General features: G+C 44.9%; 1 long non-coding RNA gene and 1 pseudogene across 2 annotated transcripts in view; both read right to left on the reverse strand.

Moving 5' to 3' along the window:
- LOC149345034 (uncharacterized) overlaps positions 1–23,141 on the reverse strand; it is a 101,518-nt gene that overhangs the window by 61,559 nt on the left and 16,818 nt on the right. The window lies entirely within an intron of this gene.
- LOC149345035 (uncharacterized) lies at positions 7,378–8,877 on the reverse strand (annotated as a pseudogene).

Below are 23,141 nucleotides of genomic sequence, written 5' to 3' on the forward strand. Positions count from 1 at the left end.
GCCGCTTTCTCTATTTGCTACGCCAGGCGCGCAGTTCGGCGGGGGCATGGTGAGGGTGAAGCGTGCGCTGCTCGCTTCGCCCTGGTTGGATGGATAACGCACAGTTGCAAGATTTCTGTTTTTTTTTTCTGAACGAGCTATTACTCATCGCTGCTGGTACGGGTCCTTCTCACTTCCTGTAACCACGCTGGACGCGTTGCGGTTTCCACGCTCGCTAGAAGTGAGCATAATGCTCTGAAAGAGCGCGATTACGCTTGATAGTTCCGAAAACAATTTGCTGTGTATCATTACAGCTTTCACAGTCGTTCACTGCGAACATGTGAAACAACAGTTTGTCTGTTTAATGATAGCGCAGTGCAGCGGCAAGTATTGACGCTGACGAGTTTTGTATTAGTCGGTACATGTGCATGTTCGTCACTGAAGACTTTGAATAACACGCCACCCTCTCCTCTAGGACCTCTCCGGTGTGAAGCCGTGCTGACTGGCGCTCATTATGCTATATTTGCTTACGAATTTCCTGACATGTGAACACAGACATTTTTCAAAAATTGTGTTAATAATACTGAGGACCGAAATTGGCCCGTAATTACTTGGTACTGACTGCTCTCCCTCTTTATGAATAGGCACCACTTTAGCGACCTTTAGCTTTTTAGGCAATGTTGAGCTCTGAATACAGTGATTAAACAGGTGTAATAAATGCACCGCTAATAAATCAATATTATCTTTAATGATTTTTACAGGGATTGTGTCGAGTCACTCCTGTGGATTCTCATACAGATGCACTTTCCAAAAATAAACAGAGAGTGTCCATAAAAAGGCAGTATTTAAACTGAATTTAAGCTGAAATCTCCTTTACAGTTAAACACGGCTTTCAATCCCAGTTATCTACAACCACACAGTTGGAAGGAATAACTTACGACATCGAAAATGCTGTTTATGTAAAGGGTCAGTTAGGTGCTATCTTTCTAAACCTTTCTAAGGCATTTGAATTTGTTCCTTATCAATGCTATAGGGATTTAAAACAACGTAATTATAGAAACTGACTGCCTTTTCAGGAACTGTAAACAATGATATCCATTTATGAGCTGACCCTGGGGTACCAATCTAACTCTTTGCGGATGACTGCATAGTGTATACAAGATCCAAAATTCCATACAAGTTTCCATGCAAGATCAAAAGTTATATGAAGGTTAAGTGGATATCATCAATTCAAACTTGGTGCATTCATTGGGGAAAAAAGCTTAATGTTGTCACAACAAGCACTTGTCAGAACAAGCATGAGAAAGTGCCACTGCACAACCTTAGCTGGGAAAAAGAACATTTTGCAATGCTTTTCCTGCTGTAAAACACTCGTGAGGCCAAGCCTAGAATAGACTGATGTTTTTCGGAGACCTCACCAGAAATATTTAATAGGCAAATGAGAACAAAATTTAGAAACTATTCAAACATATCCAACCTACCTAGCTACCAAGTCTTACCTTGAGGCATCATCACCACAACCTGCCCACTGCATTGTGAGCAAACTGCGTGGCAGTTAATTAATCACTGGCAGACTCATGCTAGCAAGAGCAACGCAAGTCTCACAAGAAGCAAATACTGTTTTTGTTGTTCACAACTGTTACCTGAAAAGAAGGTTAAACGGGAAAGTTGGTAACAGGAGCGAAAAATGGGACTAAAGCAGACAGCTTCACATGCACTGGAGAGGTTGCTTTGCCTCCAAGCACCTCCAAAGTAGGCAGGCAGCCTCTTTCGGTGACCTGTAGGTTAGGTTAGGTTAGGTTAGGTTAGGTTAGGTTAGGTTAGGTTAGGTTAGGTTAGGTTAGGTTAGGTTAGGTTAGGTTAGGTTAGGTTAGGTTAGGTTAGGTTAGGTTAGGTTAGGTTAGGTTAGGTTAGGTTAGGTTAGGTTAGGTTAGGTTAGGTTAGGTTAGGTTAGGTTAGGTTAGGTTAGGTTAGGTTAGGTTAGGTTAGGTTAGGTTAGGTTAGGTTAGGTTAGGTTAGGTTAGGTTAGGTTAGGTTAGGTTAGGTTAGGTTAGGTTAGGTTAGGTTAGGTTAGGTTAGGTTAGGTTAGGTTAGGTTAGGTTAGGTTAGGTTAGGTTAGGTTAGGTTAGGTTAGGTTAGGTTAGGTTAGGTTAGGTTAGGTTAGGTTAGGTTAGGTTAGGTTAGGTTAGGTTAGGTTAGGTTAGGTTAGGTTAGGTTAGGTTAGGTTAGGTTAGGTTAGGTTAGGTTAGGTTAGGTTAGGTTAGGTTAGGTTAGGTTAGGTTAGGTTAGGTTAGGTTAGGTTAGGTTAGGTTAGGTTAGGTTAGGTTAGGTTAGGTTAGGTTAGGTTAGGTTAGGTTAGGTTAGGTTAGGTTAGGTTAGGTTAGGTTAGGTTAGGTTAGGTTAGGTTAGGTTAGGTTAGGTTAGGTTAGGTTAGGTTAGGTTAGGTTAGGTTAGGTTAGGTTAGGTTAGGTTAGGTTAGGTTAGGTTAGGTTAGGTTAGGTTAGGTTAGGTTAGGTTAGGTTAGGTTAGGTTAGGTTAGGTTAGGTTAGGTTAGGTTAGGTTAGGTTAGGTTAGGTTAGGTTAGGTTAGGTTAGGTTAGGTTAGGTTAGGTTAGGTTAGGTTAGGTTAGGTTAGGTTAGGTTAGGTTAGGTTAGGTTAGGTTAGGTTAGGTTAGGTTAGGTTAGGTTAGGTTAGGTTAGGTTAGGTTAGGTTAGGTTAGGTTAGGTTAGGTTAGGTTAGGTTAGGTTAGGTTAGGTTAGGTTAGGTTAGGTTAGGTTAGGTTAGGTTAGGTTAGGTTAGGTTTAGGTTAGGTTAGGTTAGGTTAGGTTAGGTTTAGGTTAGGTTTAGGTTAGGGTTAGGTTAGGTTTAGGTTAGGGTTAGGTTAGGTTAGGTTAGGTTAGGTGAGGTTAGGTTAGGTGAGGTGAGGTGAGGTGAGGTGAGGTGAGGTTAGGTTAGGTTAGGTTAGGTTAGGTTAGGTTAGGTTAGGTTAGGTCAGGTCAGGTCAGGTCAGGTCAGGTCAGGTCAGATCAGGTCAGGTCAGGTCAGGTCAGGCCAGGCCAGGTCAGGTTGGTTGGGTCGGGTCGGGTCGGGTCAACAAAAGCAGCGCTTCGCGCTCGGCAGCGGCACCAAGAAATGGACAATTAGTTGGGGTAACTGACCTGGGTTGTGAAGGCAAACTGGTTAGCGATCCGTGCAATGGCAGAGCCGCACAGTCCACAGAACGCAGATGACTGCCGCTGGTCTTTTATCCATGTAATTCCTGCAGTTGTTGACGATGGGGCTTCCCACGTTTGGAGGATGGTTCCGATGTGGGAAGATGGCGCCAAGAAAAATTCGGGAGTGGCGCAAAGGGCTGGAAAGTTCTGTTCACAGTGGCGAAAACCTTCAGCGCCACTACTGCCGACTGATGTTTGACACCTCGTGCTACTCGACAAGCCAGCCGACACGAGGGTAGCGCCCAGGTGGGCGGCTAACATGGTAGGGACTTGCATTGTGAAGGCATACTCGTTAGCAATCCGTGCGATGGCACAGCCGCAGAGTCATGCGAAATGACTTTCTACCGTCCTCGCTCTAAGAACTCATAGGCGTAGCCTCCTACTGACTGCATTACAGGAAAGCGCAACCTCTCCCTTCGTTACACCTCAGACTTTCATGAATGGCCGCACCCAGCGAAGTTACACGAGAACGCAAACCCTCGCGGCTCTATTCGCACCAGCGTGTTTTAGCTCTCCTCGTTGTACAACACTCCGGTTAACTGGAGGTAACAAGCAAAAATGCATCAAGCCACTAATCAGTGAAATTGGCAGCATACAACTCAGTCATATCTCTGTCTTTAGAGCGTGTTGCACGAGAGGGCATCACTCCTCCCAGCGAATCCCTGAAGGTCACGGCCAATGCCTCCTGCGGTAGAGCCTGCGGTACACGGCCATCCGAAGAGTGTCAAGACTAATTCTTTATATCCCCTTTAGAGGTACAGGATCCGCCGTGAATTTAATTACTGCCACTTCGGTGAAGGGTCAGCCAAGTTCTCCAAAATCTATTCTCAGCCAGATTTCGACAAGCGCTGACGTGAGCCCGGCTGATGAGAGGAAGATATTTTGTAACGCTTCTTCCGCCTCTGCTCTTTAGACTTATCTTCAAGTGTAACGGACACTCCAAGGGAAGGCAAGGATTGCACGGGGTGACACGCAGTTACTGAGAGGATTCGCACAGGGACGAGGTAGCAGGAGAGATATTACAGTGGTGTTGACCCTTCGCTGGGCGCAGTCAGGCTTATGATGATGAATTTGATACCTATTTCAATAATTGATTTGTGCAGAGAATACGCACACACCGGCCGAAGGTCATGCAACCACCTGAATATATTATTCCTCCTACTTTATTTGCCTGACTTTATTTGCCTTACTTTATGTCTGACTGACGCCTAGTGCATGCGCTGTATACCCGACCCAGTTTAGACGCCGTACAAAACGCATGGAGATAACATTGAAAAACGCATACAGATGGTCTAGGCAGTTACTTTTATTTCATTTCATTTCATTTTATTACCTTAAAGGCCCCTTAAAAGGGGTGTTACATAAGGGGTGGCAACAGTAAAAACACAAATTAACAATGACAGGAAAGTTTTTACGTTATCGGTGAAAAGACTTGGGCAAGTGATGATGGCAACGTTGTTCGGAAGGCCGTTCCAGTCTGCGGCTGCACGAGGAAAGAAGGAATTAGAAAAAGTGACGGTGCGTGATCGTGGACGGGCAACTTGTAGGCGATGGCTGGTGCGGCGAGATATGCGTGCGGGTGGAAGAATATAAGGTACGATGTGCATAGGGCTGTGGAAGAATTTGTGAAATAAAGACATGCTAGCAATGCGACGGCGGAGCGATAAGGGTGACAATCCGGATGCTGTTTTTAAGGACGAAACACTGATGTCATAAGAGTAGGATGAGTGAATCAAACGAGCAGCGCGATTCTGAACAGATTCGAGGGCATTGATGAGATATGCTTGATGAGGATTCCAGATGGGCGACGCAAATTCTAGTTTGGACCTGACTAATGACTTGTAAGCTAATAACTTGACATGGTCTTGTTTGCTGACGATATTATATTAGTAACATGCAGGCTCCAAGAAAGATCGCTAGAAATAGTTATGCCTAGATACTTGTATGATTGAACTAGTTGTACGGGAACTTCAGATATTACGTAAGAGAAGGTTAAAGGATTACGGCGACGGCTAATGGACAAAAGTTTACACTTACATGGGTTAAGTTCCATTAGCCATTTATTACACCACTCCTGAACGGCATTAAGATCATTTTGAAGAGAAGATTGGTCAGCGGTGGTAAGAATAGCACGATAAAGTACACAGTCGTCAGCGAACATGCGTATGTTAGATGTTACATTTGAAGGCAGATCATTAATGTATATAAGAAATAGTAGTGGGCCAAGCACAGATCCCTGCGGGACGCCCGACGTTACTGAGAGTGAGTTAGAGTTCTTATTGTTAACGGAGACAAACTGCGAACGATTAGTCAAAAATTCTTCGATCCACTTCAAAATATGGGGGTGCAAATTTAATCGAGAAAGTTTTATCAGCAGGCGTTTATGGGGTACTTTATCAAATGCTTTGGCGAAATCTGAAAAATGATATCAGTCTGTAGATTAGAATCAAGGTTAGCATGCAGGTCATGAATGAATGTGGCAAGTTGGGTCTCGCAGGAGTAACCCCGGCGAAATCCGTGCTGAGCAGAATGGAAGAAGTTATTCGAATCAAGGAATGCCATGATGTGGGTATAGATGACGTGTTCCATGATTTTGCAGGGAATACTAGTTAGAGAGATGGGGCGGTAATTAAGCGGCGAGTTCTTGTTACCTGATTTGTAGACTGGAACGACCTTCCCATTTTTCCAGTCTATGGGCAGTTGACCTGTGAAGAGTGACTGAGCGAATAACAAGCACAACAGAGATGAACATATATCTTTGGTATTAATCAGTATTTTAGCGTTGATATTGTCAATTCCAGCAGAGGATGATATTTTAATGTTTTCTATTAGTGACAAAATTCGTGCAGAAGAAAATATAAGAGGAGGCATAGTATCTTGAATAATTGGGGGGTTTTGAGGAAATGTCGGCTCTGTTTCATTAGTAAACACGGATGAAAAGGCTGTGTTGAACATGTTGGCGCATTCAGTTTCAGAGAAATTTGCACCTGAAGCATCAGTGAGGGAAACAGTGCGTGTGTGCTGGGGGTTAATGACTTGCCAGAACCTACGGGGGTTAGTTGACAACATTTTAGGCAGATCGGAGTTACAAAAAGTGCGTTTGGCTTCTCGAATACTTGATAAATAAGTTTTTTTGGCTGCATAATATTTGTTCCAAGCGTTTTGACTAGGAAGCAACTTGGCTGATCGGAAAAGACGCTTCTTTTTATTTTCAAGACGTTTGAGTGTGTTTGTGAACCATGGGTTTTGAGGGTTATTTCGTATATTTATGTTTGGAATAAACCTGTCGACCAAATCTTCGATTTTCCTCTTAAACAAGGACCAGTTATCATGGAGGGATCTTTGATGAAAGCTGGATTGAAATACTGGTAAAAATGCGCGAAGTTCATTATTTATTGCTGTGTAGTTTCCTTTATCGTACAGTCGGATAGTTCGTTTAGAAGTTACGCGTAAGGACGGTTTAATGGTGAAGCCGGCATGTATGACGTGGTGATCGCTGACGCCTGGTAGATACGTGACGGAATGAACGCATTCAGGATTGTCCGTTATTATTAGGTCCAGGATATTAGCGCAGTCTTCAGTTACACGGGTTGGTTCGGATATAGTTTGAACGAGGTTAAAATTAAGGCAGACGTCTAGAAATTCATTAGCATCCTTATTACCTGTAGCGGTTAGATTATGCCAGTCAATGCTCGGAAAATTGAAATCTCCGAATAGGAGAGTGCAGGTGTTAGGGTGCTTAGCTTTAATTTCATTTAATGCGTTATTAAGTTTTCGAGGGAAGTCTGGGTAGCTAGGAGGCCTGTAGCAAACGCCAATCACAACTGATTTAGGTGAAGCATGGCATAAAACCCATAGTATTTCTATATCTGATCAAAGGTGAACAGCTGAGCATGAGATCCCGAGCGGTTGCAATCAGTACCCCCCCTCCCCTTCGGTCTGGGCGATCTTTGCGAAAAACACTGAAATTAGGCAAGTCAGCAAGGACTTCACTATCAGGAATGTCGCTGTTTAGCCACGTTTCCGTCAAGACTAGTATGTTGCTAGCAGGTGAAGTGACAATATGGGAAATAATGTAGCGCTTTGAAATGAAACTCCGCACGTTAGTAAAGATCGCTGACAATGAAAGTGCTTCTTGCTGTGCATGCTTCGAACGATCTGTCGATAGGTGCTGAGATGGTTGCTATTTCACTTCTTTTACTGTTTGTGGTGATTCATCGAATATGTAGCGTTTGGGACCAATATGTAATGTTTTGAAGCGCAAAGAGAACTTATCGGATACTGATCTGGCAAAGGTTACAAGATGTTTGCGGGCGTTACGAATGGGAAGGGAGAAGTCTTCGCCAATACTGTAGTTGCTGCCTTTAAGCTTAGTTCCTAAAGAAAGGATGCTTTCTTTAGTTTTCGATGAGGTGAATTTAACGATGATTGGCCTGGTGCGATCAGTTGAGTGGCGCCCGAGGCAGTGAGCACGCTCGATTAGATTGGGTTCGATGGCAAAATCTAGTTGAGTGGAGCAATGACGAATGACTGTTTCTTCCGAGTCTGCATACGTTTCAGTGGGGTTAGTGTCAGGAATATTCTAAAATATGAGATTGTTCCGGCGAGAGCGATTTTCTGCATCGTCCATACGTGCTTCAAGTTTGTCGATCTTGCAGGTAAGTTTGGTGTTTAAAGTTTTCAGGGCGTCTACCTCAGAATGAATAGTGGAAAGTGTGGCGTAGTGTGATTCTAGGGTGTCCATGCGCTTGTTTAAGTCGGTCAAGGTTGTTTCGGTAGTTTTTAGTTGATCTTTAATGTCCTGTAGACCGGAAATTAATGTAGCTTGCCCGGTAGTTAGTTTCTGGAGCTCGGAAAGTATGCAATCGTAACGGTCGGGGCCTGGGTTAGATTCGACATCGCCTGACAATAGTAAAAGAAAACGGAGAACACGTGAACACTCGGCAACAATACTACAGCAGCACTGAGGGCTCGGCAGCTGCATTAAAAAGTAGTTACTGTTTTTTTTAGCATATAGGGAAAACTTGTTACTAACCTGCATTGCGAAAAGCAGAGGATTAGTAGTCTGCGTTGACACACAGCTACCGAGCCCACAGAGCGGCGGCGATGACAGCATGGGCTTTATATGCCTGATAAAATTATCAAATGTTGATGTTCCTGGCGATGGGGCTGGCCACTGTTGGTCCGGGATGACGTACTCTGGCGGCGATGAGGGCAGTTGATGGGGTAGCAATGGTGATGGGGCAGGCGGATGAAAATGGTCTTCTTCATGATACTTCACGGCGGCCGTAGACACTGATGAACAGGAGGCAGACGGTAGAGCGGCGAAAAGCAGTTTCACGGCGAGGTTAAACACCTGCATTGCGAAAAGCAGAGGATTAGTAGTCTGCGTTGACACACAGCTACCGAGCCCACAGAGCGGCGGCGATGACAGCATGGGCTTTATATGCCTGATAAAATTATCAGATGTTGATGTTCCTGGCGATGGGGCTGGCCACTGTTGGTCCGGGATGACGTACTCTGGCGGCGATGAGGGCAGTTGATGGGGTAGCAATGGTGATGGGGCAGGCGGATGAAAATGGTCTTCTTCATGATACTTCACGGCGGCCGTAGACACTGATGAACAGGAGGCAGACGGTAGAGCGGCGAAAAGCAGTTTCAGGGCGAGGGTAAACACCTGCATTGCGAAAAGCAGAGGATTAGTAGTCTGCGTTGACACACAGCTACCGAACGCGATTACACTTGATAGTTCCGAAAACAATTTGCTGTGTATCATTACAGCTTTCACAGTCGTTCACTGCGAACATGTGAAACAAAAGTTTGTCTGTTTAATGATAGCGCAGTGCAGCGGCAAGTATTGACGCTGACGAGTTTTATACTAGTCGGTACATGTGCATGTTCGTCACTGAAGACTTTGAATAACACGCCACCCTCTCCTCTAGGACCTCTCCGGTGTGAAGCCGTTCTGACTGGCGCTGATTATGCTATATTTGCTTACGAATTTCCTGACATGTGAACACAGACATTTTTCAAAAATTGTGTTAATAATACTGAGAACCGAAATTGGCCCGTAATTACTTGGTACTGACTGCTCTCCCTCTTTATGAATAGGCACCACTTTAGCGACCTTTAGCTTTTCAGGCAATGTTGAGCTCTGAATACAGTGATTAAACAGTTGTAATAAATGCACGGCTAATAAATCAATATTATCTTTAATGATTTTTACAGGGATTGTGTCGAGTCACTCCTGTGGATTCTCATACAGATGCACTTTCCAAAAATAAACAGAGAGTGTCCATAAAAATGCAGTATTTAAACTGAATTTAGGCTGAAATCTCCTTTACAGTTAAACACGGCTTTCAATCCCAGTTATCTACAACCACACAGTTGGAAGGAATAACTTACGACATCGAAAATGCTGTTTATGTAAAGGGTCAGTTAGGTGCTATCTTTCTAAACCTTTCTAAGGCATTTGAATTTGTTCCTTATCAATGCTATAGGGATTTAAAACAACGTAATTATAGAAACTGACTGCCTTTTCAGGAACTGTAAACAATGTGTTCTTAATATGCATGAATGATATCCATTTATGAGCTGACCCTGGGGTACCAATCTAACTCTTTGCGGATGACTGCATAGTGTATACAAGATCCAAAATTCCATACAAGTTTCCATACAAGATCAAAAGTTATATGAAGGTTAAGTGGATATCATCAATTCAAACTTGGTGCATTCATTGGGGAAAAAAACTTAATGTTGTCAGAACAAGCAGTTGTCAGAACAAGCATGAGAAAGTGCCACTGCACAACCTGAGCTGGGAACAAGAAGATTTGGCAATGCTTTTCCTGCTGTAAAACACTCGTGAGGCCAAGCCTAGAATAGACTGATGTTTTTCGGAGACCTCACCAGAAATATTTAATAGGCAAATAAGAACAAAATTTAGAAACTATTCAAACATATCCAACCTACCTAGCTACCAAGTCTTACCTTGAGGCATCATCACCACAACCTGCCCACTGCATTGTGAGCAAACTGCGTGGCAGTTAATTAATCACTGGCAGACTCATGCTAGCAAGAGCAACGCAAGTCTCACAAGAAGCAAATAGTGTTTTTTTGTTCACAACTGTTACCTGAAAAGAAGGTTTAACGGGAAACTTGGTAACAGGAGCGAAAAATGGGACTAAAGCAGACAGCTTCACATGCACTGGAGAGGTTGCTTTGCCTCCAAGCACCTCCAGAGTAGGCAGGCAGCCTCTTTCGGTGACCTGTAGGTTAGGTTAGGATAGGATAGGTTAGGTTAGGTTAGGTTAGGTTAGGTTAGGTTAGGTTAGGTTAGGTTAGGTTAGGTTAGGTTGGGTTGGGTTGGGTTGGGTTGGGTTGGGTTGGGTTGGGTTGGGTTGGGTTAGGTTAGGTTAGGTTAGGTTGCGTTAGGTTAAGTTAGGCTAGGTTAGGTTAAGTTGGGTTGGGTTGGGTTCGGTTGGGTTAGGTAAGGTTAGGTTGCGTTAGGTTAGGTTAGGCTAGGTTAGGTTAGGTTGCGTTAGGTTAGGTTGGGTTGGGTTAGGTTAGGTTGGGTTGGGTTGGGTTAGGTTAGGTTAGGTGAGGTTAGGTTGTGTTGGGTTGGGTTGGGTTAGGTTTATTTATTTATTTATTTATTTTATTTTATTTATTTATTCATACGGTCAGCTGCTGCCAAGACAGGAGTTGAGATCCTTGAAATAAACAAGAACTAGATGCAGTACATCAGCAGATCACCACCTTAGGAGAAATACAAAACAATACAACAATACAAATTTATAGGAAAGACGAAATGAGATGTGATATGGGTCAAAAACACACCAGTCAAACCAGTCACAAATACTTCATGAGGGCGTTTTCAAAAGCCTTTAAATCCGAACATTGAATCACTTCTTTTGGTAATTTGTTCCTTTCGTCAATAGTGCGAACCAGAAAAGAGTATTTGAAGGAATCTGTTCTGAAATCCAGAGGTGTGATATGTTTGGAGTGTTTTGTTCTGCTGCCAGAAGCATTCATTGGTTTGATGTATCGGTCTAGATTGACCTTACAGCTGCCTATCAGCACATGAAAAAAGAATATCAGTCTGTTAAGCTGCATTTTCTGCTTCACAGTTGTCAGCCCGGCCCTGTTTCTAAGTTCAGACACTGATTGGGTTCTAGAGTACGAGTTAAAAATAAATCTTAAAGCTTTGTTTTGTACCCGCTCACATTTCAATATGTTTTGTTCGGTATACGGCTCCCAAACATGACTAGCGTAAGTCAGCACTGGAAGCACAGCCATCTTGTAAGCAAGTAGTTTTACCTCTACAGTGGCATCATGAAGTTTTCTTCTCAATAACCAGAGCTTCCGCGTGGCCTTATTGCAAACATTGTCAATGTGCGTTGTCCAGTTTAGGTCATGTTTAAGGTGAACTCCTAAGTATTTCACATCGGTTACTTGAGTTAATGCTGTACCATTGATACTGTAAGTGAAGGTTAAAGGGTCTCTTTTGCGTGTCATGCACATAAAAGATGTTTTCGTTGCATTCAGTTCCATTTGCCACTCGTCACACCAGGAACTAATTTTCTCCAAATGGTTGCTAAGTTCTTGCTGGTCAGAAGAGGAATATATTTTTGAATACACAATGGTATCATCTGCATAATGTTTCATCACAACTTGTGGGGAAAAACCTGTGCTCATGTCACTGATATATATTGAAAACAGTAAAGGCCCTATTACCGATCCTTGCGGCACACCTGATCGAACTGATTTTTTAGAACTATGAGTAGAGTTTAATGAAACAAATTGCTCCCTTTGTGATAGGTATGCCTCTATCCATTTCACTAGCTGATTGTTGCCGAGGGTAAAGGACAGTTTTATAAGCAGCTTTCTATGCGATATTCTATCGAAAGCTTTCCGGAAGTCAATAAAAACTATATCGATTTGCCCCTTTCCATCAATAAATTCACCAATCTCATGTACAAGCTCAGTCAGAATTGTGGATGTTGAGTACCCTCGTCGAAAACCGTGCTGATTGATCCCCAGAATGCCGTTTTCCTCCACAAATTTCATCAAGTGGTTGGTCAAAATATGCTCCAGCGTTTTGCAACATGTACTGGTCAGGGAAATTGGTCGGTAATTCATGACATCATCTTTGGGACCTTGTTTATGAATTGGTATTACCTTAGCCAGTTTCCAGTCATTAGGTACTTGACCAGATTCAAGGGATTTCTGGAAAACATCTGCGAGGTAAAATGAACACCACTCTGCATACCGCTTTAAATAAGCATTAGGAATTTCATCAGGACCTGGGGATTTTTTTTCGTCCAGTTTGAGAAGTAGATTGAAAATGCCGGTATGACTAACTTTAGCTCAGGTAAAGGTTGTATATCAAGAGATTCTGTTTGGGGCGTAGTACCGTCATCCAAAGTAAAAACTGATTCAAAGTATTCATTTACGAGGCATGCCATTTCAGTCCTATCAGTGATAGTTCTATCTTTGCTTGTCAAAAATTCAATGCCAGATTTTGGCTTTGAAACAAATCTCCAAAATTTTCCAGGAGCCGTTTTGATAAAACTAGTTAGTGTTTGACTCATATAAAGGTGCTTTGCTTGGATAATTTCCATTTTCAACTCCTGAGAGAGTACATTAATACACTCGCGAGTTGTTTTAGAGGTGGATTTTTTAGCCCTGAGACGTTTCAAAAGGCGCTTTTTATGAATAATCGTTCGTGTAATCCATGGGTTTCTTTTGTTGACTTTTTTAGTGCGCATGGGAACAAATCGCTTTATCGAGTCAAACACCACTGTTTTAAACCTCTCCCACGCATCGTTTACAGACGTAAGTTCTAGAGATATATAACGAGTGAAGTCATCATACCCTAGTTCCAGGCTATCTAATATTGCGACATCATCAGCTTTATAGAAGTCCGGGATGGTCAAGGTTCTATTGTTTTTAACGGTGCAGTATTTGGTGGATATGTGAGTAATCACCATCTTGTGATCAGAGATCCCTTCTAAGACTTCATACCAGTAATTTAGCTCCGAAAAAGACTTATTTAAAAAGACAAGGTCAAGTAGCGACTCTCCCGATTCGTGGGTTCGCGTAGGTGTGCTCACAATTTGCGTTAAATCTAGGGAGAAGGCAATATCTAGAAGAGCGCGAGAAGTTGCCTGTTCATTCTGACCTTCTTTAAGGTTTGTCCAGTCAATAAGTGGTAGATTAAAATCCCCAGCCATTATCATCTTGCATTTACTGTGACCAAACTTGTCAGCTAAGAAATCATTGAGTAAAATCATGTATTCTTCGGTGGTTCCTGGAGGACGATATACTGCGACAACTACAATTAACAAACCACCAATTTCCATGGAACACACGACACACTCCAAATCAGGCGGGGAAGCAATTTCTGTACAAACAATTGAAGTTTTATATATAATAGCAACTCCTCCTCCTCGAGATCCACGGTCTTTGCGATACGCTGCATAATTCGGAGGAAGAAATTCCGTACTGTCAATGGAATCATTTAACCAAGTTTCAGTGACAATCACGATATCCGGTTCATGTTCTAAGAGGATAGCTTCGAAATGTGATGTTTTGTTACAAATACTCCTTGCATTTAGGTTCAAAATTATGAGCTCATCAGGAAGAGTTCTCGCTGTCCTGCGAGCTGCTTTTACTCCGGCGGTTACGAGCATCCCTGTAAGCCTTTCGCGTTTTCGCGTCATCATCCCAGTAATAAGCCTTGCCATCCACATAGAGCTTATCGTAAGTAAGCCGCACCTTCTTTCCACTTAACTTCTCACTTTTTGCGCTTTCCCAAAGACACTTTCTGCGGTGCGAAACTTGCTTTGAAAAATCTTCGCTGATCGAAACCCCAGTGTTCTTCAGCTTGGAACAGTTGCGCATAATTTCCTGTTTTTCGTTGAAATCAAAAAGGCGGATGATAACTGGTCGCGAATTACCCTGCTTTCCTCCGAGTCGGTGTATTCGGTCTAAACTTTTAGGAGAAACAGCAATCACAGAAAACACTTTTTCATTCACTGCTTTTACCAGATCCTCCCGCGTTTCGTTGTCTTGTTCTGGTAGGCCATACACGATAAGGTTATTGCGGCGTTGGCGGTTTTCCATGTCGTCAACTTTCTTTGATAAGTCAGCGACTGCTTCCCTTAGGCCAGTCACCGTCTCGTGGGTGACATTGAACTTAGAAAAGGATGATTCTAGTTTAGCTAAGCGGTCCTCAAAGTTTTTTATGGCGATACTGTTTTCTTTCACTTCTTTTTGAACTGCTCTCTGATCACGTTTAATGTCGCCTAGCGTCTTCGTGTGTTCCTTCAGCGTTTGCAAAATCTGTTCAAGTTTTTCATCTGTGGTCGAGCCTGGGCCCGGATTCATTTCAACATCCCCACTTGTGATAAGTTTAAGACATGCAGACCAACAATCACACACAAGCGATGCTAATGTGCGGGGGCACGGCACGACAACTAGAGACAAGTAATTACTTCTAATTGACGAAGTGCCCCATCTTACCTGCAGACAGGCAAATACGAGCACGTTGGACACCATGCTTGTGTGCGTGCCGTGCCCTCAACTGAAGCTGTGAGGGTCCGAGAGTCCGCTTTTGTAGGGAACAGCCAGTGCCGTGGTCGACGGTGATTGGTGGCAGTCAGCAAAGAAGGGTCCCAGGATGAGCGCGTCGATCAGCTGCATCGGCGACAGTTGTAGATAAGCGGGGAGCAGCGGTGAGCACTCTGACTTGTCAAACGTCGTGGTAGCACTCGAATTTCCAGCGGTGGCGAGAAGCGGAACCTGCAGACAGGCAAATACGAGCACGTTGGACACCATGCTTGTGTGCGTGCCGTGCCCCCAACTGAAGCTGTGAGGGTCCGAGTCCGCTTTTGTAGGGAACAGCCAGTGCCGTGGTCGACGGTGATTGGTGGCAGTCAGCAAAGAAGGGTCCCAGGATGAGCGCGTCGATCAGCTGCATCGGCGACAGCTGTAGATAAGCGGGGAGCAGCGGTGAGCACTCTGACTTGTCAAACGTCGTGGTAGCACTCGAATTTCCAGCGGTGGCGAGAAGCGGAACCTGCAGACAGGCAAATACGAGCACGTTGGACACCATGCTTGTGTGCGTGCCGTGCCCCAAGGTTAGGTTAGGTCGGGTCGGGTCGGGTCGGGTCGGGTCGGGTCAGGTCAGGTCAGGTCAGGTCACGTTAGGTTAAGCTAGGCTAGGCTAGGCTAGGTTAGGTTAGGTTAGGTTAGGTTAGGTTAGGTTAGGTTAGGTTTGGTAAGGTTAGGTTAGGTTAGGTTAGGTTAGGTTGGGTTGGGTTGGGTTGGGTTGCGTTAGGTTAGGTTAGGTTGCGTTAGGTTAGGTTAAGGTAGGCTAGGCTAGGTTAGGTTAGGTTAGGTTAGGTTAGGTTGGGTTGGGTTGGGTTAGGTTGGGTTAGGTTGGGTTGGGTTGGATTGGGTTGGGTTGGCTTGGGTTGGGTTAGGTTAGGTTAGGTTGGGTTAGTTTAGGTTAGGTTAGGTTAGGTTGCGTTAGGTTAGGTTAGGCTAGGTTAGGTTAGGTTGCGTTAGGTTAGGTTGGGTTAGGTTAGGTTGGGTTGGGTTGGGTTGGGTTAGGTTAGGTTAGGTTAGGTTGGGTTGGGTTGGGTTGGGTTGGGTTAGGTTAGGTTAGGTTAGGTTGCATTAGGATAGGTTAGGCTAGGTTAGGTTGGGTTGGGTTGGGTTGGGTTAGGTTAGGTTAGGTTGCGTTAGGTTAGGTTAGGCTAGGTTAGGTTAGGTTGCGTTAGGTTAGGTTGGGTTGGGTTAGGTTGGGTTGGGTTCGGTTAGGTTAGGTTGTGTTGGGTTGGGTTGGGTTGGGTTAGGTTAGGTTGGGTTAGGTTAGGTTAGGTTAGGTCGGGTCGGGTCAGGTCAGGTCAGGTCACGTTAGGTTAAGCTAGGCTAGGCTAGGCTAGGTTAGGTTAGGTTAGGTTAGGTTAGGTTAGGTTTGGTTAGGTTAGGTTAGGTTAGGTTAGGTTGGGTTGGGTTGGGTTGGGTTAGGTTAGGTTAGGTTGCGTTAGGTTAGGTTAGGCTAGGTTAGGTTAGGTTGCGTTAGGTTAGGTTGGGTTGGGTTAGGTTAGGTTGGGTTGGGTTAGGTTAGGTTAGGTTAGGTTGTGTTGGGTTGGGTTGGGTTAGGTTAGGTTAGGTTGGGTTAGGTTAGGTTGGTTAGGTCGGGTCGGGTCGGGTCGGGTCAGGTCAGGTCAGGTCAGGTCAGGTCACGTTAGGTTAAGCTAGGCTAGGCTAGGTTAGGTTAGGTTAGGTTGGGTTGGGTTGGGTTAGGTTGGGTTAGGTTAGGTTGGGTTGGATTGGGTTGGGTTGGGTTAGGTTAGGTTAGGTTGGGTTAGTTTAGGTTAGGTTAGGTTAGGTTGCGTTATGTAAGGTTAGGCTAGGTTAGGTTAGGTTGCGTTAGGTTAGGTTGGGTTGGGTTAGGTTAGGTTGGCTTAGGTTAGGTTAGGTTAGGTTGCGTTAGGTTAGGTTGGGTTGGGTTGGGTTGGGTTAGGTTGGGTTAGGTTAGGTTAGGTTAGGTTGCGTTAGGTTAGGTTAGGCTAGGTTAGGTTAGGTTGCGTTAGGTTAGGTTGGGTTGGGATAGGTTAGGTTAGGTTGGGTTGGGTTGGGTTAGGTTAGGTTAGGTTAGGTTAGGTTGGGTTGGGTTGGGTTGGGTTAGGTTAGGTTAGGTTGCGTTAGGTTAGGTTAGGCTAGGTTAGGTTAGGTTAGGTTAGGTTAGGTTGCGTTAGGTTAGGTTAGGTTGCGTTAGGTTAGGTTAGGTTAGGTTGCGTTAGGTTGCGTTAGGTTAGGTTAGGTTAGGTTGGTTTGGGTTAGGTTAGGTTAGGTTGGGTTAGGTTGGGTTAGGTTGGGTTGGCTTAGCTTAGGTTAGCTTAGCTTAGCTTAGGTTAGGTTAGGTTAGGTTAGGTTAGGTTAGGTGAGGTTAGGTTAGGTTAGGTTAGGTTGCGTTAGGTTAGGTTAGGTTGCGTTAGGTTAGGTTAGGTTAGGTTAGGTTGCGTTAGGTTGCGTTAGGTAAGGTTAGGTTAGGTTGGTTTGGGTTAGGTTAGGTTAGGTTGGGTTAGGTTAGGTTAGGTTTGGTTAGGTTTGGTTAGGTCTGTGCAGCACACAAGTCGGCTCTTTCATTGTACCTAATGCCAACGTGACTGGGAACCCAGCAGAATTTTATAACATGTTTTTGTGCTGTGACCTTTACTATATTGTGTATGATGCTTCCTATCAGTGGCTCCGTGACATTTTTGGAGTTTAATGTTGTAAGGGCGCTCAGTGAATCTGTATAAATGATGCTGTTTTTGATGTTTTCATTTGTTATTTTCTGTACCGCAACACAAATGGCACAACACGCAGCGGTGAAAACTGTAGAACATGAGGGCAGTCGTAGTGTATTTTTATTTTTTCCTTGTATTACTGCGCTTTTTACATGGGCATGAGTTTTTGATCCATCAGTATAAAATGCGGTATAATTTCTGTATTTATCTTGTAGTGCTAGGTATTCTTGTATTATGTGGTCGTGTGGCGTACAGGTTTTCCTGGGGCGAGTTAGTGTGACGTCACACACTGTGGGGAGAGTGTACCATGGTGGTAGCGCTTCGTGTCTTGGGGCAATATTTTTAATTTCATTTAGCATGTTCAGAGCTTGGCATTTTTCTTCGAAGCGCAAGAGCAACGGCTTAATCGCGTGAGGCTTGTTGTTGAAGAGTATTCGGGATGAGCATTTCGTGACAATTGGGAAAAGAGATGTTTGGGCTGAGAAAGGATTTTGAGGATGTATGTGCAAGTTAGTGCAGTTCTTCGATCTTCTAAGGGAAGTTTAGTAGTTTCCACATACAGACTTGCTATTGGGGAAGTTCTGTAAGCACCAGAAGACAACCTTAAACCAAGATTGTGGACAGGATCCAGTCGTTTTATGTAGGACCGTCTTGCTGAGCCATATACTATACAACCATAGTCTAACTTAGAGCGAACCAGAGAACGATATCTATTTAACAGGCATGCCCTATCAGACCCCCAGCGTTATCTTGACAGTAATTTCAGCACATTCAGGGCCTGGGAAGCTTTTTTCTTTAAGCTGTTTATATGTGGCCAGAAAGTGAGCTTTCTATCGAAAGTTATCCCTAGTAATTTATGCTCTTGTTTGACAGGTAATGGGATTTGGTTTAGATATAGTGTGGGGTCATCCTGTAGGACTCGTCTCAAAGAGAACAGAACCGCTACTGTTTTCTGTGGGGAAATCTAAATCCGTTTCTATCTGCCCAGGTAGCCAGTTTATTTATTGTTATTTGTATCTGTCGCTCACAGGTAGGTATGCTTGAAGACGTGCATGCTATTTGGAGGTCGTCTACGTAAACTGAGTACATTATGGATTTTGGGATTACTTTTCCTATGCAGTTCATTTTGATGGGGAATAAGGTCGTGCTGAGGATGCACCCCTGGGGTACCCCAGTTTCTTGATTCAAAAGTGTTGGAGAAGGTTGCGTCTAGTTGGACTCTGAATGTACGGTTGCTGAGGAAGTCGCTCAAACAGCCCAGCATCCTGCCGCGGATACCTAGGTCCGCTATGTCACGGAGGATACCGAACCTCCACGTGGTATCGTAAGCCTTCTCCAGGTCGAAGAAGACCCCGATACAGTGTTGGTTGTGGATGAACGCTTCCCGAACTGTGTTCTCAAAGCGAACGACGTGATCGGTTGTGGAACATGTCTTTTTAAAGCCGCACTGGTGTATATCTAAAAGTTGCTGGGACTGAAGTATGAAGGTTAGTCTGATGTTTAGAATGCTTTCGAATGATTTTGCTATACAGCTATTGAGTGCTATTGGCCTGTAACTGGTGGGACTAGTTGGTGGTTCCCCAGGTTTTAGGAAGGGTACTGTTATTGCTTCTTTCCGTGCTTGGGGGATTTCTCCACTCATCCATATTTTATTGAAAATTTTAAGGAGGGCCTCTATGGCAATCTCATAGAAGTGAGCAAGCATGGCATAATGTATATTGTCTGGGCCTGGTGCTGTCATTTTACCGGATGTTAGTACTGTGTTTAGTTCCTGTATCGTAATAAGCTGATTGTAGTCTTCATGTATGCATGTTCCAAAGGGAAGCTTTTGTTTTTCTACTATTGTTTTGTGCTTTTGAAATGTTTGCGTTTAGTTGGATGAGCCTGAAACTGTGGAAAAATGCTCACCCAATATGTTGGCCTGCTGTTTTAATGTTGTTTGAGTACCGGGTGTTGTTAACATTGGAAATGTGAACGGAGTAATATTTCCAGTGAATTTCCGCACCTGCTCCCACATTTTCTTTGATGATATTGAGCTGTTTATGGAGGATATGTACTGTTGCCATGATGCCTTTCCTGCGTTGTGTCTAATGTATCGTGGTTTGGCTCTAGCCCTTTTGAAGATGAGCAAGTTTCCTGCAGTGGGATATCTGCGAAGGTTGCCCCAAGCCTTGTTTTGCTGCTTTTTAGCCAATGAGCATTTATTTGACCAACAAACTTTATGTGTTTTTCGTGATATTTCGGACGTTTGTGGGATTGCTTCTATTGCTGCAGATATTAAGGATGTGACAAATTTTTTATTTCTTTCTACTATCGTAACGGTTTCGGCATATTCTTTTTCCAGTGTGGCCTTCGTTCTGAAAAGTGCCAAATCGGCGAGGTGAATTTTCCATCGCCGTGGCTTCGTAGGGAGGATGACTGTAGCTGACGTTAGCTTTAAAACTGTTGGTAAGTGATCACTTCCCCGAGGGTTGTCTACAACACCCCAAATAAAATCATTAAGAACCGATGGAGATGCAAATGCTAAATCGAGGCAGGTCATTTTTCCAGAGCTGGGGAAGCAGTACGTGGCTTTTCTCGTATTCATTAAACATATGTTATTCGAAAGAATAAAATCTTCGATGAGCTGACCCCTGGAATCAATATGCTCACTTCCCCAGAATGAGGAGTGTGCGTTAAAATCGCCAATTATCACATATGGCTCAGGCAACTGTTCCAGAAGTTCTTCTAGGTCATGCATGGTAATTGTGTTGTGTGGTGGTATGTACACAGAACATATTGTTACTGTTTTATGGCTAATTATGTTTACTGCGATCGCTTCTAAGTTTGTCTTTAATGATACCTGTCTTTAAGGGACATCGCTTTGCGTAATGATAGCGCCGCCTCCCGAGAGTCGGCCAGCTTGCACTCGGTCTTTCTGGAAAATATTATATCTTTTTAGGATGTTTGTGTGCTGTGGCCCAAGGTTCGTTTCCTGCAGGAACACAGCTATAGGTGGCATTGTTTTGAGCATATCGGTTATGTCTGTGTGGTTTCTTTGTTGACCTCTATAGTTCCACTGTATTTGATAAGCCATTGTGAAAAGCTGGGGATTGGGGAAAGTTACTTATTCTCAGGAGCAGTGATTTGTGGTCTCCCTTTTTTCTCTAGGGAGTCTCGCCGCCGCTGCAGCGGTGGTGAACCAGGAGTTGTATCCATCGCCACTTTCGTGGCGCCGGATTTCCGCGGAGAATCCGCGGATGCGTGTGTTTTAGATGTCGGCGGACTTTCGCTGACGTCCTGTCCTCCACGGTGGAAGTGGAGGATGCTTCTTGTTTGCGATGGCCCGTGGCCTTCGCATTCGTCTTTTTTTGTTGCCACCTCTGAACCCGGTCCTGCTCAAGTGGCAGAGTCTCTTGGGCCAGCCGTTGCCTTCTGAGAGGGGTGGGGCGACAGGTCCAGTTCAGCAGAGTTGTTCTGGGTGTCTGTCGCCGAGGATGCCGCTGCTGAAAGTGGGGCCTGAGGGCCTCCGGCGAGGATCGCGTGGTCTTCTCGCGAAATTTTCAGCCCTGTTAACTGTACCACCGACTTCTGTGGTGGGGACTTGGGTATCGACACCAGGCCCACCGGATCGACCTGTGTGCCGACAGAAACTGAAGCCGGCGGCGGTCCCCGCGTCACCGCTTTAGAGTATGTCCCTTTCTGTTGGAAAGAGACGCGTTTTTTTGCTCAAGGTAGGACGGGTTTTCTGTGGTCTTCGAAGTTATGATTTGTTTTTCTGTTTTCCAGACTGGGCACGACCTGGAGTACGCGCCATGTGCGCCATTGCACTTGATGCATTTTGGTGTGCGTTCGCATCTTTCCTCTGTATGTGCGTCTCCTGCGCATGTGACACAAGTGGGTTTACCCCGGCAAGCCAACATGCTGTGTCCAAAGCGCTGGCACTTGAAACATCGTCTGCGATTCGGTATATACGGGCGGACTTTACAATGAAGGTATGTGGCGTGGATGGAATCAGGAAGAGTTTTGCCATTGAAAGTTAGGACAATGTGTTTGGTCTTGTTTTCAGCATTGTTTCTCCGGATGGTTATTCGTCGCGCTACTATTACTCCTCGTTAAGCTAGTTCTTCCATTTCCGCATCGGTATTCTGCAGGAGTTCATATTCAGATGTGACGCCCTTTGAGTGGTTCAGGGTGCGGTGCGGGGTTACCTGTCCACTCATTTCTCCAAGACTCTGTAATGACATCAGTTTGTTGCTTTGTTCTTTGGTGTTTATTTCGACAAGGAGATCTCCGGTTCGCTGCTTTTTTGCTTTGTAGTCTTTGCCTACGCAGCTTTTAGGGTGTTGGCGATGACGAATGCAGACAGGTTGGCTACAGGTTCATCAGTGTTTGAGTGAACCATAAAAAACTTTGCAAACGTTTCTGGCTTCTGTACATTCAATTTCTGCACATCGGTGCGACCCCTTTTCGGGGGCCGATCAGATTTTTTTGCAAATTTATCCTTTCGGCATGTATAAACTAAGGGTTCCAAATAATTTGTCCCCTCTGATTCACCCTTATACACAGAGGAAGGTCCCGGGACACCCCGCCTGCTAGACAGACGAGGAGCCCATCGGCCAAGGATTGACCACTTCCTCGACCGCCACCGTTCATGGTTTCTTCCCTCCACCTCTCAACCTATCGCCACGGTCGGATGACAGCTTCCGTATGGGGGCTAAGGGTCCGTGGTGGCGCCAAGCACCAACACCTCGTTACACAAGGTGCCCCTGCGGGGCTTCTAAACGACTATTAATAATAAGGCAATATACAGATAGTGTTTCGGAATCGCAGTCCAGTCCGCAAAAATCCGAATACAGGGGCGCTATGCCGGAAGGCACGAGTTTGGCGCTAGCCCGAGTTTAAGTGGATCGTTATAAGGACCGACTACCTGACGCGATACGCCGAGGCAAGAGCCCTACCGAACGGAACAGCAGCAGAAGTCGCCAAATTTTTCGTGGAGAACATTCTTCTGCGACACAACGACCCCGATGTGCTCATCACTGATAGAGGAACAGCATTCACGGCGGAACTGACGCAAGCCATCCTCCATTACAGCCAAACCAGCCACCGGAGAACAACTGCATACCACCCGCGGACCAACGGACTGACCGAGCGCCTCAACAAAACCATCGCCGATATGTTCGCCATGTATGCCGATGCCGAACACAAGACCTGGGACGTCATCTTGCCTTACGCAGCCTTCGCAGGAGACGCACATACAGAGGAAAGATGCGAACGCACACCAAAATGCATCAAGTGCAATGGCGCACATGGCGCGTACTCCAGGTCGTGCCCAGTCTGGAAAACAGAAAAACAAATCATAACTTCGAAGACCACAGAAAACCCGTCCTACCTTGAGCAAAAAAACGCGTCTCTTTCCAACAGAAAGGGACATACTCTGAAGCGGTGACGCGGGGACCGCCGCCGGCTTCAGTTTCTGTCGGCACACAGGTCGATCCGGTGGACCTGGTGTCGATACCCAAGTCCCCACCACAGAAGTCGGTGGTACAGTTCACAGGGCTGAAAATTTCGCGAGAAGACCACGCGATCCTCGCCGGAGGCCCTCAGGCCCCACTTTCAGCAGCGGCATCCTCGGCGACAGACACCCAGAACAACTCTGCTG

The sequence above is a fragment of the Amblyomma mixtum genome, chromosome 5 (genome assembly GCF_055824585.1).
Source record: "Amblyomma mixtum isolate Tamu chromosome 5, ASM5582458v1, whole genome shotgun sequence".
Classification (NCBI taxonomy): Eukaryota; Metazoa; Arthropoda; class Arachnida; order Ixodida; family Ixodidae; genus Amblyomma; species Amblyomma mixtum.